The sequence below is a fragment of the Pagrus major genome, chromosome 24 (assembly GCF_040436345.1).
Source record: "Pagrus major chromosome 24, Pma_NU_1.0".
In the NCBI taxonomy this organism is placed as follows: Eukaryota; Metazoa; Chordata; class Actinopteri; order Spariformes; family Sparidae; genus Pagrus; species Pagrus major.
In genome coordinates, this window is record NC_133238.1 from 1,915,325 (window position 1) to 1,927,791 (window position 12,467).

Sequence of the window (12,467 nt, forward strand, 5' to 3'; positions counted from 1 at the left end):
CTCAGCAGGTATTGCGCACCGGCCGCGGCGAGGCAGTTTTGCCTCTTTTTCTGACCATGCAAAGCGCAGCTCTCGCTGCGGTTTGCCAGCCTTCTTCTTGCTGCCGATTCTGTGCCGCAATGTCAAGTTTGTCAAGGCCTTTGGTCTGCAACACTGATTGATTTTCAACAAGGCCGGAGAGGGGTGCACCGTTCCCGGCGGCGCTGCAATACCGGGTCGATGCGTGGAGTGAACGGAGCAAGCCCCTGTTTCAGCTCCCGAGGCTAAAAATCCATTTAATATGTTGTCCCCATATAGAGGACATATCAGATATTAAACTGATAAGAACAGATACTACACTTGATCTTAGCCAAAAGGCCGAGAAGCGATGAGCCCCAGTCGTCTGCTGCCTGAGCCCACCTCCTGGCACGCTTCACACTCGTCGCGGTGTGCCATTTGCATTGCGCGGCGGAGTGGCTTGTGCTTAGCGGCTCCTCCCAAGCGCTCCGTGGCTTAGCCCCGAGTCTGGTTAAGGCCGGCTTTATTGATTTTCACACATGCACGAGGCTCAGCCAAACGGCAAAGCCTGCCAAAAATATCTTCAACTCATTGGTGTTCCTCTCCACGGAAGTCTTTAGTAAAAGGCGAAAGACTTGTGCGTTATGAAGAGAAACCCGAGTAAGTACAGCGCCTCTCCTCGACAGCAGCCAAGACAGCTGTGGTCCCAGGCACTCTTCTCATGGTGAGCCTCACTTGGCTCATCGCGCACCAAAATCCCTGGCCACGCCCGTCCCCACATTATCCCAGGCTCTACTCGACCGGTTTGTGGAGAGAGAAAAGCCTGCTCGTTGGGCGCAGGCCACCAAACGTCACAAACACTCGGGCGCTTCCAGACTCTCTGTTTCAGTTGAGGACCGCGGGGGGGAAATGCAGGGCACACTCAGCAGGTATTGCGCACCGGCCGCGGCGAGGCAGTTTTGCCTCTTTTTCTGACCATGCAAAGCGCAGCTCTCGCTGCGGTTTGCCAGCCTTCTTCTTGCTGCCGATTCTGTGCCGCAATGTCAAGTTTGTCAAGGCCTTTGGTCTGCAACACTGATTGATTTTCAACAAGGCCGGAGAGGGGTGCACCGTTCCCGGCGGCGCTGCAATACCGGGTCGATGCGTGGAGTGAACGGAGCAAGCCCCTGTTTCAGCTCCCGAGGCTAAAAATCCATTTAATATGTTGTCCCCATATAGAGGACATATCAGATATTAAACTGATAAGAACAGATACTACACTTGATCTTAGCCAAAAGGCCGAGAAGCGATGAGCCCCAGTCGTCTGCTGCCTGAGCCCACCTCCTGGCACGCTTCACACTCGTCGCGGTGTGCCATTTGCATTGCGCGGCGGAGTGGCTTGTGCTTAGCGGCTCCTCCCAAGCGCTCCGTGGCTTAGCCCCGAGTCTGGTTAAGGCCGGCTTTATTGATTTTCACACATGCACGAGGCTCAGCCAAACGGCAAAGCCTGCCAAAAATATCTTCAACTCATTGGTGTTCCTCTCCACGGAAGTCTTTAGTAAAAGGCGAAAGACTTGTGCGTTATGAAGAGAAACCCGAGTAAGTACAGCGCCTCTCCTCGACAGCAGCCAAGACAGCTGTGGTCCCAGGCACTCTTCTCATGGTGAGCCTCACTTGGCTCATCGCGCACCAAAATCCCTGGCCACGCCCGTCCCCACATTATCCCAGGCTCTACTCGACCGGTTTGTGGAGAGAGAAAAGCCTGCTCGTTGGGCGCAGGCCACCAAACGTCACAAACACTCGGGCGCTTCCAGACTCTCTGTTTCAGTTGAGGACCGCGGGGGGGGAAATGCAGGGCACACTCAGCAGGTATTGCGCACCGGCCGCGGCGAGGCAGTTTTGCCTCTTTTTCTGACCATGCAAAGCGCAGCTCTCGCTGCGGTTTGCCAGCCTTCTTCTTGCTGCCGATTCTGTGCCGCAATGTCAAGTTTGTCAAGGCCTTTGGTCTGCAACACTGATTGATTTTCAACAAGGCCGGAGAGGGGTGCACCGTTCCCGGCGGCGCTGCAATACCGGGTCGATGCGTGGAGTGAACGGAGCAAGCCCCTGTTTCAGCTCCCGAGGCTAAAAATCCATTTAATATGTTGTCCCCATATAGAGGACATATCAGATATTAAACTGATCAGAACAGATACTACACTTGATCTTAGCCAAAAGGCCGAGAAGCGATGAGCCCCAGTCGTCTGCTGCCTGAGCCCACCTCCTGGCACGCTTCACACTCGTCGCGGTGTTCCATTTGCATTGCGCGGCGGAGTGGCTTGTGCTTAGCGGCTCCTCCCAAGCGCTCCGTGGCTTAGCCCCGATTCTGGTTAAGGCCGGCTTTATTGATTTTCACACATGCACGAGGCTCAGCCAAACGGCAAAGCCTGCCAAAAATATCTTCAACTCATTGGTGTTCCTCTCCACGGAAGTCTTTAGTAAAAGGCGAAAGACTTGTGCGTTATGAAGAGAAACCCGAGTAAGTACAGCGCCTCTCCTCGACAGCAGCCAAGACAGCTGTGGTCCCAGGCACTCTTCTCATGGTGAGCCTCACTTGGCTCATCGCGCACCAAAATCCCTGGCCACGCCCGTCCCCACATTATCCCAGGCTCTACTCGACCGGTTTGTGGAGAGAGAAAAGCCTGCTCGTTGGGCGCAGGCCACCAAACGTCACAAACACTCGGGCGCTTCCAGACTCTCTGTTTCAGTTGAGGACCGCGGGGGGGAAATGCAGGGCACACTCAGCAGGTATTGCGCACCGGCCGCGGCGAGGCAGTTTTGCCTCTTTTTCTGACCATGCAAAGCGCAGCTCTCGCTGCGGTTTGCCAGCCTTCTTCTTGCTGCCGATTCTGTGCCGCAATGTCAAGTTTGTCAAGGCCTTTGGTCTGCAACACTGATTGATTTTCAACAAGGCCGGAGAGGGGTGCACCGTTCCCGGCGGCGCTGCAATACCGGGTCGATGCGTGGAGTGAACGGAGCAAGCCCCTGTTTCAGCTCCCGAGGCTAAAAATCCATTTAATATGTTGTCCCCATATAGAGGACATATCAGATATTAAACTGATAAGAACAGATACTACACTTGATCTTAGCCAAAAGGCCGAGAAGCGATGAGCCCCAGTCGTCTGCTGCCTGAGCCCACCTCCTGGCACGCTTCACACTCGTCGCGGTGTGCCATTTGCATTGCGCGGCGGAGTGGCTTGTGCTTAGCGGCTCCTCCCAAGCGCTCCGTGGCTTAGCCCCGAGTCTGGTTAAGGCCGGCTTTATTGATTTTCACACATGCACGAGGCTCAGCCAAACGGCAAAGCCTGCCAAAAATATCTTCAACTCATTGGTGTTCCTCTCCACAGAAGTCTTTAGTAAAAGGCGAAAGACTTGTGCGTTATGAAGAGAAACCCGAGTAAGTACAGCGCCTCTCCTCGACAGCAGCCAAGACAGCTGTGGTCCCAGGCACTCTTCTCATGGTGAGCCTCACTTGGCTCATCGCGCACCAAAATCCCTGGCCACGCCCGTCCCCACATTATCCCAGGCTCTACTCGACCGGTTTGTGGAGAGAGAAAAGCCTGCTCGTTGGGCGCAGGCCACCAAACGTCACAAACACTCGGGCGCTTCCAGACTCTCTGTTTCAGTTGAGGACCGCGGGGGGGAAATGCAGGGCACACTCAGCAGGTATTGCGCACCGGCCGCGGCGAGGCAGTTTTGCCTCTTTTTCTGACCATGCAAAGCGCAGCTCTCGCTGCGGTTTGCCAGCCTTCTTCTTGCTGCCGATTCTGTGCCGCAATGTCAAGTTTGTCAAGGCCTTTGGTCTGCAACACTGATTGATTTTCAACAAGGCCGGAGAGGGGTGCACCGTTCCCGGCGGCGCTGCAATACCGGGTCGATGCGTGGAGTGAACGGAGCAAGCCCCTGTTTCAGCTCCCGAGGCTAAAAATCCATTTAATATGTTGTCCCCATATAGAGGACATATCAGATATTAAACTGATAAGAACAGATACTACACTTGATCTTAGCCAAAAGGCCGAGAAGCGATGAGCCCCAGTCGTCTGCTGCCTGAGCCCACCTCCTGGCACGCTTCACACTCGTCGCGGTGTGCCATTTGCATTGCGCGGCGGAGTGGCTTGTGCTTAGCGGCTCCTCCCAAGCGCTCCGTGGCTTAGCCCCGAGTCTGGTTAAGGCCGGCTTTATTGATTTTCACACATGCACGAGGCTCAGCCAAACGGCAAAGCCTGCCAAAAATATCTTCAACTCATTGGTGTTCCTCTCCACGGAAGTCTTTAGTAAAAGGCGAAAGACTTGTGCGTTATGAAGAGAAACCCGAGTAAGTACAGCGCCTCTCCTCGACAGCAGCCAAGACAGCTGTGGTCCCAGGCACTCTTCTCATGGTGAGCCTCACTTGGCTCATCGCGCACCAAAATCCCTGGCCACGCCCGTCCCCACATTATCCCAGGCTCTACTCGACCGGTTTGTGGAGAGAGAAAAGCCTGCTCGTTGGGCGCAGGCCACCAAACGTCACAAACACTCGGGCGCTTCCAGACTCTCTGTTTCAGTTGAGGACCGCGGGGGGGAAATGCAGGGCACACTCAGCAGGTATTGCGCACCGGCCGCGGCGAGGCAGTTTTGCCTCTTTTTCTGACCATGCAAAGCGCAGCTCTCGCTGCGGTTTGCCAGCCTTCTTCTTGCTGCCGATTCTGTGCCGCAATGTCAAGTTTGTCAAGGCCTTTGGTCTGCAACACTGATTGATTTTCAACAAGGCCGGAGAGGGGTGCACCGTTCCCGGCGGCGCTGCAATACCGGGTCGATGCGTGGAGTGAACGGAGCAAGCCCCTGTTTCAGCTCCCGAGGCTAAAAATCCATTTAATATGTTGTCCCCATATAGAGGACATATCAGATATTAAACTGATAAGAACAGATACTACACTTGATCTTAGCCAAAAGGCCGAGAAGCGATGAGCCCCAGTCGTCTGCTGCCTGAGCCCACCTCCTGGCACGCTTCACACTCGTCGCGGTGTGCCATTTGCATTGCGCGGCGGAGTGGCTTGTGCTTAGCGGCTCCTCCCAAGCGCTCCGTGGCTTAGCCCCGAGTCTGGTTAAGGCCGGCTTTATTGATTTTCACACATGCACGAGGCTCAGCCAAACGGCAAAGCCTGCCAAAAATATCTTCAACTCATTGGTGTTCCTCTCCACGGAAGTCTTTAGTAAAAGGCGAAAGACTTGTGCGTTATGAAGAGAAACCCGAGTAAGTACAGCGCCTCTCCTCGACAGCAGCCAAGACAGCTGTGGTCCCAGGCACTCTTCTCATGGTGAGCCTCACTTGGCTCATCGCGCACCAAAATCCCTGGCCACGCCCGTCCCCACATTATCCCAGGCTCTACTCGACCGGTTTGTGGAGAGAGAAAAGCCTGCTCGTTGGGCGCAGGCCACCAAACGTCACAAACACTCGGGCGCTTCCAGACTCTCTGTTTCAGTTGAGGACCGCGGGGGGGAAATGCAGGGCACACTCAGCAGGTATTGCGCACCGGCCGCGGCGAGGCAGTTTTGCCTCTTTTTCTGACCATGCAAAGCGCAGCTCTCGCTGCGGTTTGCCAGCCTTCTTCTTGCTGCCGATTCTGTGCCGCAATGTCAAGTTTGTCAAGGCCTTTGGTCTGCAACACTGATTGATTTTCAACAAGGCCGGAGAGGGGTGCACCGTTCCCGGCGGCGCTGCAATACCGGGTCGATGCGTGGAGTGAACGGAGCAAGCCCCTGTTTCAGCTCCCGAGGCTAAAAATCCATTTAATATGTTGTCCCCATATAGAGGACATATCAGATATTAAACTGATAAGAACAGATACTACACTTGATCTTAGCCAAAAGGCCGAGAAGCGATGAGCCCCAGTCGTCTGCTGCCTGAGCCCACCTCCTGGCACGCTTCACACTCGTCGCGGTGTGCCATTTGCATTGCGCGGCGGAGTGGCTTGTGCTTAGCGGCTCCTCCCAAGCGCTCCGTGGCTTAGCCCCGAGTCTGGTTAAGGCCGGCTTTATTGATTTTCACACATGCACGAGGCTCAGCCAAACGGCAAAGCCTGCCAAAAATATCTTCAACTCATTGGTGTTCCTCTCCACGGAAGTCTTTAGTAAAAGGCGAAAGACTTGTGCGTTATGAAGAGAAACCCGAGTAAGTACAGCGCCTCTCCTCGACAGCAGCCAAGACAGCTGTGGTCCCAGGCACTCTTCTCATGGTGAGCCTCACTTGGCTCATCGCGCACCAAAATCCCTGGCCACGCCCGTCCCCACATTATCCCAGGCTCTACTCGACCGGTTTGTGGAGAGAGAAAAGCCTGCTCGTTGGGCGCAGGCCACCAAACGTCACAAACACTCGGGCGCTTCCAGACTCTCTGTTTCAGTTGAGGACCGCGGGGGGGAAATGCAGGGCACACTCAGCAGGTATTGCGCACCGGCCGCGGCGAGGCAGTTTTGCCTCTTTTTCTGACCATGCAAAGCGCAGCTCTCGCTGCGGTTTGCCAGCCTTCTTCTTGCTGCCGATTCTGTGCCGCAATGTCAAGTTTGTCAAGGCCTTTGGTCTGCAACACTGATTGATTTTCAACAAGGCCGGAGAGGGGTGCACCGTTCCCGGCGGCGCTGCAATACCGGGTCGATGCGTGGAGTGAACGGAGCAAGCCCCTGTTTCAGCTCCCGAGGCTAAAAATCCATTTAATATGTTGTCCCCATATAGAGGACATATCAGATATTAAACTGATAAGAACAGATACTACACTTGATCTTAGCCAAAAGGCCGAGAAGCGATGAGCCCCAGTCGTCTGCTGCCTGAGCCCACCTCCTGGCACGCTTCACACTCGTCGCGGTGTGCCATTTGCATTGCGCGGCGGAGTGGCTTGTGCTTAGCGGCTCCTCCCAAGCGCTCCGTGGCTTAGCCCCGAGTCTGGTTAAGGCCGGCTTTATTGATTTTCACACATGCACGAGGCTCAGCCAAACGGCAAAGCCTGCCAAAAATATCTTCAACTCATTGGTGTTCCTCTCCACGGAAGTCTTTAGTAAAAGGCGAAAGACTTGTGCGTTATGAAGAGAAACCCGAGTAAGTACAGCGCCTCTCCTCGACAGCAGCCAAGACAGCTGTGGTCCCAGGCACTCTTCTCATGGTGAGCCTCACTTGGCTCATCGCGCACCAAAATCCCTGGCCACGCCCGTCCCCACATTATCCCAGGCTCTACTCGACCGGTTTGTGGAGAGAGAAAAGCCTGCTCGTTGGGCGCAGGCCACCAAACGTCACAAACACTCGGGCGCTTCCAGACTCTCTGTTTCAGTTGAGGACCGCGGGGGGGAAATGCAGGGCACACTCAGCAGGTATTGCGCACCGGCCGCGGCGAGGCAGTTTTGCCTCTTTTTCTGACCATGCAAAGCGCAGCTCTCGCTGCGGTTTGCCAGCCTTCTTCTTGCTGCCGATTCTGTGCCGCAATGTCAAGTTTGTCAAGGCCTTTGGTCTGCAACACTGATTGATTTTCAACAAGGCCGGAGAGGGGTGCACCGTTCCCGGCGGCGCTGCAATACCGGGTCGATGCGTGGAGTGAACGGAGCAAGCCCCTGTTTCAGCTCCCGAGGCTAAAAATCCATTTAATATGTTGTCCCCATATAGAGGACATATCAGATATTAAACTGATAAGAACAGATACTACACTTGATCTTAGCCAAAAGGCCGAGAAGCGATGAGCCCCAGTCGTCTGCTGCCTGAGCCCACCTCCTGGCACGCTTCACACTCGTCGCGGTGTTCCATTTGCATTGCGCGGCGGAGTGGCTTGTGCTTAGCGGCTCCTCCCAAGCGCTCCGTGGCTTAGCCCCGAGTCTGGTTAAGGCCGGCTTTATTGATTTTCACACATGCACGAGGCTCAGCCAAACGGCAAAGCCTGCCAAAAATATCTTCAACTCATTGGTGTTCCTCTCCACGGAAGTCTTTAGTAAAAGGCGAAAGACTTGTGCGTTATGAAGAGAAACCCGAGTAAGTACAGCGCCTCTCCTCGACAGCAGCCAAGACAGCTGTGGTCCCAGGCACTCTTCTCATGGTGAGCCTCACTTGGCTCATCGCGCACCAAAATCCCTGGCCACGCCCGTCCCCACATTATCCCAGGCTCTACTCGACCGGTTTGTGGAGAGAGAAAAGCCTGCTCGTTGGGCGCAGGCCACCAAACGTCACAAACACTCGGGCGCTTCCAGACTCTCTGTTTCAGTTGAGGACCGCGGGGGGGAAATGCAGGGCACACTCAGCAGGTATTGCGCACCGGCCGCGGCGAGGCAGTTTTGCCTCTTTTTCTGACCATGCAAAGCGCAGCTCTCGCTGCGGTTTGCCAGCCTTCTTCTTGCTGCCGATTCTGTGCCGCAATGTCAAGTTTGTCAAGGCCTTTGGTCTGCAACACTGATTGATTTTCAACAAGGCCGGAGAGGGGTGCACCGTTCCCGGCGGCGCTGCAATACCGGGTCGATGCGTGGAGTGAACGGAGCAAGCCCCTGTTTCAGCTCCCGAGGCTAAAAATCCATTTAATATGTTGTCCCCACATAGAGGACATATCAGATATTAAACTGATAAGAACAGATACTACACTTGATCTTAGCCAAAAGGCCGAGAAGCGATGAGCCCCAGTCGTCTGCTGCCTGAGCCCACCTCCTGGCACGCTTCACACTCGTCGCGGTGTGCCATTTGCATTGCGCGGCGGAGTGGCTTGTGCTTAGCGGCTCCTCCCAAGCGCTCCGTGGCTTAGCCCCGAGTCTGGTTAAGGCCGGCTTTATTGATTTTCACACATGCACGAGGCTCAGCCAAACGGCAAAGCCTGCCAAAAATATCTTCAACTCATTGGTGTTCCTCTCCACGGAAGTCTTTAGTAAAAGGCGAAAGACTTGTGCGTTATGAAGAGAAACCCGAGTAAGTACAGCGCCTCTCCTCGACAGCAGCCAAGACAGCTGTGGTCCCAGGCACTCTTCTCATGGTGAGCCTCACTTGGCTCATCGCGCACCAAAATCCCTGGCCACGCCCGTCCCCACATTATCCCAGGCTCTACTCGACCGGTTTGTGGAGAGAGAAAAGCCTGCTCGTTGGGCGCAGGCCACCAAACGTCACAAACACTCGGGCGCTTCCAGACTCTCTGTTTCAGTTGAGGACCGCGGGGGGGAAATGCAGGGCACACTCAGCAGGTATTGCGCACCGGCCGCGGCGAGGCAGTTTTGCCTCTTTTTCTGACCATGCAAAGCGCAGCTCTCGCTGCGGTTTGCCAGCCTTCTTCTTGCTGCCGATTCTGTGCCGCAATGTCAAGTTTGTCAAGGCCTTTGGTCTGCAACACTGATTGATTTTCAACAAGGCCGGAGAGGGGTGCACCGTTCCCGGCGGCGCTGCAATACCGGGTCGATGCGTGGAGTGAACGGAGCAAGCCCCTGTTTCAGCTCCCGAGGCTAAAAATCCATTTAATATGTTGTCCCCATATAGAGGACATATCAGATATTAAACTGATAAGAACAGATACTACACTTGATCTTAGCCAAAAGGCCGAGAAGCGATGAGCCCCAGTCGTCTGCTGCCTGAGCCCACCTCCTGGCACGCTTCACACTCGTCGCGGTGTGCCATTTGCATTGCGCGGCGGAGTGGCTTGTGCTTAGCGGCTCCTCCCAAGCGCTCCGTGGCTTAGCCCCGAGTCTGGTTAAGGCCGGCTTTATTGATTTTCACACATGCACGAGGCTCAGCCAAACGGCAAAGCCTGCCAAAAATATCTTCAACTCATTGGTGTTCCTCTCCACGGAAGTCTTTAGTAAAAGGCGAAAGACTTGTGCGTTATGAAGAGAAACCCGAGTAAGTACAGCGCCTCTCCTCGACAGCAGCCAAGACAGCTGTGGTCCCAGGCACTCTTCTCATGGTGAGCCTCACTTGGCTCATCGCGCACCAAAATCCCTGGCCACGCCCGTCCCCACATTATCCCAGGCTCTACTCGACCGGTTTGTGGAGAGAGAAAAGCCTGCTCGTTGGGCGCAGGCCACCAAACGTCACAAACACTCGGGCGCTTCCAGACTCTCTGTTTCAGTTGAGGACCGCGGGGGGGAAATGCAGGGCACACTCAGCAGGTATTGCGCACCGGCCGCGGCGAGGCAGTTTTGCCTCTTTTTCTGACCATGCAAAGCGCAGCTCTCGCTGCGGTTTGCCAGCCTTCTTCTTGCTGCCGATTCTGTGCCGCAATGTCAAGTTTGTCAAGGCCTTTGGTCTGCAACACTGATTGATTTTCAACAAGGCCGGAGAGGGGTGCACCGTTCCCGGCGGCGCTGCAATACCGGGTCGATGCGTGGAGTGAACGGAGCAAGCCCCTGTTTCAGCTCCCGAGGCTAAAAATCCATTTAATATGTTGTCCCCATATAGAGGACATATCAGATATTAAACTGATAAGAACAGATACTACACTTGATCTTAGCCAAAAGGCCGAGAAGCGATGAGCCCCAGTCGTCTGCTGCCTGAGCCCACCTCCTGGCACGCTTCACACTCGTCGCGGTGTTCCATTTGCATTGCGCGGCGGAGTGGCTTGTGCTTAGCGGCTCCTCCCAAGCGCTCCGTGGCTTAGCCCCGATTCTGGTTAAGGCCGGCTTTATTGATTTTCACACATGCACGAGGCTCAGCCAAACGGCAAAGCCTGCCAAAAATATCTTCAACTCATTGGTGTTCCTCTCCACGGAAGTCTTTAGTAAAAGGCGAAAGACTTGTGCGTTATGAAGAGAAACCCGAGTAAGTACAGCGCCTCTCCTCGACAGCAGCCAAGACAGCTGTGGTCCCAGGCACTCTTCTCATGGTGAGCCTCACTTGGCTCATCGCGCACCAAAATCCCTGGCCACGCCCGTCCCCACATTATCCCAGGCTCTACTCGACCGGTTTGTGGAGAGAGAAAAGCCTGCTCGTTGGGCGCAGGCCACCAAACGTCACAAACACTCGGGCGCTTCCAGACTCTCTGTTTCAGTTGAGGACCGCGGGGGGGAAATGCAGGGCACACTCAGCAGGTATTGCGCACCGGCCGCGGCGAGGCAGTTTTGCCTCTTTTTCTGACCATGCAAAGCGCAGCTCTCGCTGCGGTTTGCCAGCCTTCTTCTTGCTGCCGATTCTGTGCCGCAATGTCAAGTTTGTCAAGGCCTTTGGTCTGCAACACTGATTGATTTTCAACAAGGCCGGAGAGGGGTGCACCGTTCCCGGCGGCGCTGCAATACCGGGTCGATGCGTGGAGTGAACGGAGCAAGCCCCTGTTTCAGCTCCCGAGGCTAAAAATCCATTTAATATGTTGTCCCCATATAGAGAACATATCAGATATTAAACTGATAAGAACAGATACTACACTTGATCTTAGCCAAAAGGCCGAGAAGCGATGAGCCCCAGTCGTCTGCTGCCTGAGCCCACCTCCTGGCACGCTTCACACTCGTCGCGGTGTGCCATTTGCATTGCGCGGCGGAGTGGCTTGTGCTTAGCGGCTCCTCCCAAGCGCTCCGTGGCTTAGCCCCGAGTCTGGTTAAGGCCGGCTTTATTGATTTTCACACATGCACGAGGCTCAGCCAAACGGCAAAGCCTGCCAAAAATATCTTCAACTCATTGGTGTTCCTCTCCACGGAAGTCTTTAGTAAAAGGCGAAAGACTTGTGCGTTATGAAGAGAAACCCGAGTAAGTACAGCGCCTCTCCTCGACAGCAGCCAAGACAGCTGTGGTCCCAGGCACTCTTCTCATGGTGAGCCTCACTTGGCTCATCGCGCACCAAAATCCCTGGCCACGCCCGTCCCCACATTATCCCAGGCTCTACTCGACCGGTTTGTGGAGAGAGAAAAGCCTGCTCGTTGGGCGCAGGCCACCAAACGTCACAAACACTCGGGCGCTTCCAGACTCTCTGTTTCAGTTGAGGACCGCGGGGGGGAAATGCAGGGCACACTCAGCAGGTATTGCGCACCGGCCGCGGCGAGGCAGTTTTGCCTCTTTTTCTGACCATGCAAAGCGCAGCTCTCGCTGCGGTTTGCCAGCCTTCTTCTTGCTGCCGATTCTGTGCCGCAATGTCAAGTTTGTCAAGGCCTTTGGTCTGCAACACTGATTGATTTTCAACAAGGCCGGAGAGGGGTGCACCGTTCCCGGCGGCGCTGCAATACCGGGTCGATGCGTGGAGTGAACGGAGCAAGCCCCTGTTTCAGCTCCCGAGGCTAAAAATCCATTTAATATGTTGTCCCCATATAGAGGACATATCAGATATTAAACTGATAAGAACAGATACTACACTTGATCTTAGCCAAAAGGCCGAGAAGCGATGAGCCCCAGTCGTCTGCTGCCTGAGCCCACCTCCTGGCACGCTTCACACTCGTCGCGGTGTGCCATTTGCATTGCGCGGCGGAGTGGCTTGTGCTTAGCGGCTCCTCCCAAGCTCTCCGTGGCTTAGCCCCGAGTCTGGTTAAGGCCGGCTTTATTGATTTTC

At 55.0% G+C, this 12,467-nt stretch overlaps 27 non-coding genes across 27 annotated transcripts; all 27 read right to left on the minus strand.

The window, feature by feature from the left end:
- Positions 1–178: 178 nt before the first annotated feature.
- Positions 179–369, minus strand: LOC140992849 (U2 spliceosomal RNA). The gene has a single exon (XR_012178383.1). It is a non-coding gene; the product is annotated as a U2 spliceosomal RNA (small nuclear RNA).
- Positions 370–546: 177 nt separating this feature from the next.
- Positions 547–661, minus strand: LOC140993102 (U5 spliceosomal RNA). Its single transcript, XR_012178604.1, has one exon. It is a non-coding gene; the product is annotated as a U5 spliceosomal RNA (small nuclear RNA).
- Positions 662–1,096: 435 nt separating this feature from the next.
- LOC140992851 (U2 spliceosomal RNA) lies at positions 1,097–1,287 on the minus strand. The gene has a single exon (XR_012178385.1). It is a non-coding gene; the product is annotated as a U2 spliceosomal RNA (small nuclear RNA).
- Positions 1,288–1,464: 177 nt separating this feature from the next.
- On the minus strand, positions 1,465–1,579 carry LOC140993104 (U5 spliceosomal RNA). Its single transcript, XR_012178606.1, has one exon. It is a non-coding gene; the product is annotated as a U5 spliceosomal RNA (small nuclear RNA).
- Positions 1,580–2,015: 436 nt separating this feature from the next.
- LOC140993040 (U2 spliceosomal RNA) lies at positions 2,016–2,206 on the minus strand. The gene has a single exon (XR_012178556.1). It is a non-coding gene; the product is annotated as a U2 spliceosomal RNA (small nuclear RNA).
- Positions 2,207–2,383: 177 nt separating this feature from the next.
- Positions 2,384–2,498, minus strand: LOC140993105 (U5 spliceosomal RNA). The gene has a single exon (XR_012178607.1). It is a non-coding gene; the product is annotated as a U5 spliceosomal RNA (small nuclear RNA).
- Positions 2,499–2,933: 435 nt separating this feature from the next.
- Positions 2,934–3,124, minus strand: LOC140992852 (U2 spliceosomal RNA). Its single transcript, XR_012178386.1, has one exon. It is a non-coding gene; the product is annotated as a U2 spliceosomal RNA (small nuclear RNA).
- Positions 3,125–3,301: 177 nt separating this feature from the next.
- LOC140992620 (U5 spliceosomal RNA) lies at positions 3,302–3,416 on the minus strand. Its single transcript, XR_012178186.1, has one exon. It is a non-coding gene; the product is annotated as a U5 spliceosomal RNA (small nuclear RNA).
- A 435-nt stretch (positions 3,417–3,851) lies between these two features.
- LOC140992854 (U2 spliceosomal RNA) lies at positions 3,852–4,042 on the minus strand. Its single transcript, XR_012178387.1, has one exon. It is a non-coding gene; the product is annotated as a U2 spliceosomal RNA (small nuclear RNA).
- Positions 4,043–4,219: 177 nt separating this feature from the next.
- On the minus strand, positions 4,220–4,334 carry LOC140993106 (U5 spliceosomal RNA). The gene has a single exon (XR_012178608.1). It is a non-coding gene; the product is annotated as a U5 spliceosomal RNA (small nuclear RNA).
- A 435-nt stretch (positions 4,335–4,769) lies between these two features.
- Positions 4,770–4,960, minus strand: LOC140992855 (U2 spliceosomal RNA). Its single transcript, XR_012178388.1, has one exon. It is a non-coding gene; the product is annotated as a U2 spliceosomal RNA (small nuclear RNA).
- Positions 4,961–5,137: 177 nt separating this feature from the next.
- LOC140993107 (U5 spliceosomal RNA) lies at positions 5,138–5,252 on the minus strand. Its single transcript, XR_012178609.1, has one exon. It is a non-coding gene; the product is annotated as a U5 spliceosomal RNA (small nuclear RNA).
- A 435-nt stretch (positions 5,253–5,687) lies between these two features.
- On the minus strand, positions 5,688–5,878 carry LOC140992856 (U2 spliceosomal RNA). Its single transcript, XR_012178389.1, has one exon. It is a non-coding gene; the product is annotated as a U2 spliceosomal RNA (small nuclear RNA).
- A 177-nt stretch (positions 5,879–6,055) lies between these two features.
- On the minus strand, positions 6,056–6,170 carry LOC140993109 (U5 spliceosomal RNA). Its single transcript, XR_012178610.1, has one exon. It is a non-coding gene; the product is annotated as a U5 spliceosomal RNA (small nuclear RNA).
- Positions 6,171–6,605: 435 nt separating this feature from the next.
- LOC140992858 (U2 spliceosomal RNA) lies at positions 6,606–6,796 on the minus strand. The gene has a single exon (XR_012178391.1). It is a non-coding gene; the product is annotated as a U2 spliceosomal RNA (small nuclear RNA).
- Positions 6,797–6,973: 177 nt separating this feature from the next.
- Positions 6,974–7,088, minus strand: LOC140993111 (U5 spliceosomal RNA). The gene has a single exon (XR_012178612.1). It is a non-coding gene; the product is annotated as a U5 spliceosomal RNA (small nuclear RNA).
- Positions 7,089–7,523: 435 nt separating this feature from the next.
- LOC140992859 (U2 spliceosomal RNA) lies at positions 7,524–7,714 on the minus strand. Its single transcript, XR_012178392.1, has one exon. It is a non-coding gene; the product is annotated as a U2 spliceosomal RNA (small nuclear RNA).
- Positions 7,715–7,891: 177 nt separating this feature from the next.
- Positions 7,892–8,006, minus strand: LOC140993112 (U5 spliceosomal RNA). The gene has a single exon (XR_012178613.1). It is a non-coding gene; the product is annotated as a U5 spliceosomal RNA (small nuclear RNA).
- A 435-nt stretch (positions 8,007–8,441) lies between these two features.
- On the minus strand, positions 8,442–8,632 carry LOC140993004 (U2 spliceosomal RNA). The gene has a single exon (XR_012178523.1). It is a non-coding gene; the product is annotated as a U2 spliceosomal RNA (small nuclear RNA).
- Positions 8,633–8,809: 177 nt separating this feature from the next.
- Positions 8,810–8,924, minus strand: LOC140993113 (U5 spliceosomal RNA). The gene has a single exon (XR_012178614.1). It is a non-coding gene; the product is annotated as a U5 spliceosomal RNA (small nuclear RNA).
- A 435-nt stretch (positions 8,925–9,359) lies between these two features.
- On the minus strand, positions 9,360–9,550 carry LOC140992860 (U2 spliceosomal RNA). Its single transcript, XR_012178393.1, has one exon. It is a non-coding gene; the product is annotated as a U2 spliceosomal RNA (small nuclear RNA).
- A 177-nt stretch (positions 9,551–9,727) lies between these two features.
- LOC140993114 (U5 spliceosomal RNA) lies at positions 9,728–9,842 on the minus strand. The gene has a single exon (XR_012178615.1). It is a non-coding gene; the product is annotated as a U5 spliceosomal RNA (small nuclear RNA).
- A 435-nt stretch (positions 9,843–10,277) lies between these two features.
- On the minus strand, positions 10,278–10,468 carry LOC140992861 (U2 spliceosomal RNA). Its single transcript, XR_012178394.1, has one exon. It is a non-coding gene; the product is annotated as a U2 spliceosomal RNA (small nuclear RNA).
- Positions 10,469–10,645: 177 nt separating this feature from the next.
- On the minus strand, positions 10,646–10,760 carry LOC140993115 (U5 spliceosomal RNA). The gene has a single exon (XR_012178616.1). It is a non-coding gene; the product is annotated as a U5 spliceosomal RNA (small nuclear RNA).
- A 435-nt stretch (positions 10,761–11,195) lies between these two features.
- Positions 11,196–11,386, minus strand: LOC140993021 (U2 spliceosomal RNA). Its single transcript, XR_012178538.1, has one exon. It is a non-coding gene; the product is annotated as a U2 spliceosomal RNA (small nuclear RNA).
- A 177-nt stretch (positions 11,387–11,563) lies between these two features.
- On the minus strand, positions 11,564–11,678 carry LOC140993116 (U5 spliceosomal RNA). The gene has a single exon (XR_012178617.1). It is a non-coding gene; the product is annotated as a U5 spliceosomal RNA (small nuclear RNA).
- Positions 11,679–12,113: 435 nt separating this feature from the next.
- On the minus strand, positions 12,114–12,304 carry LOC140992862 (U2 spliceosomal RNA). The gene has a single exon (XR_012178395.1). It is a non-coding gene; the product is annotated as a U2 spliceosomal RNA (small nuclear RNA).
- Positions 12,305–12,467: the final 163 nt, after the last annotated feature.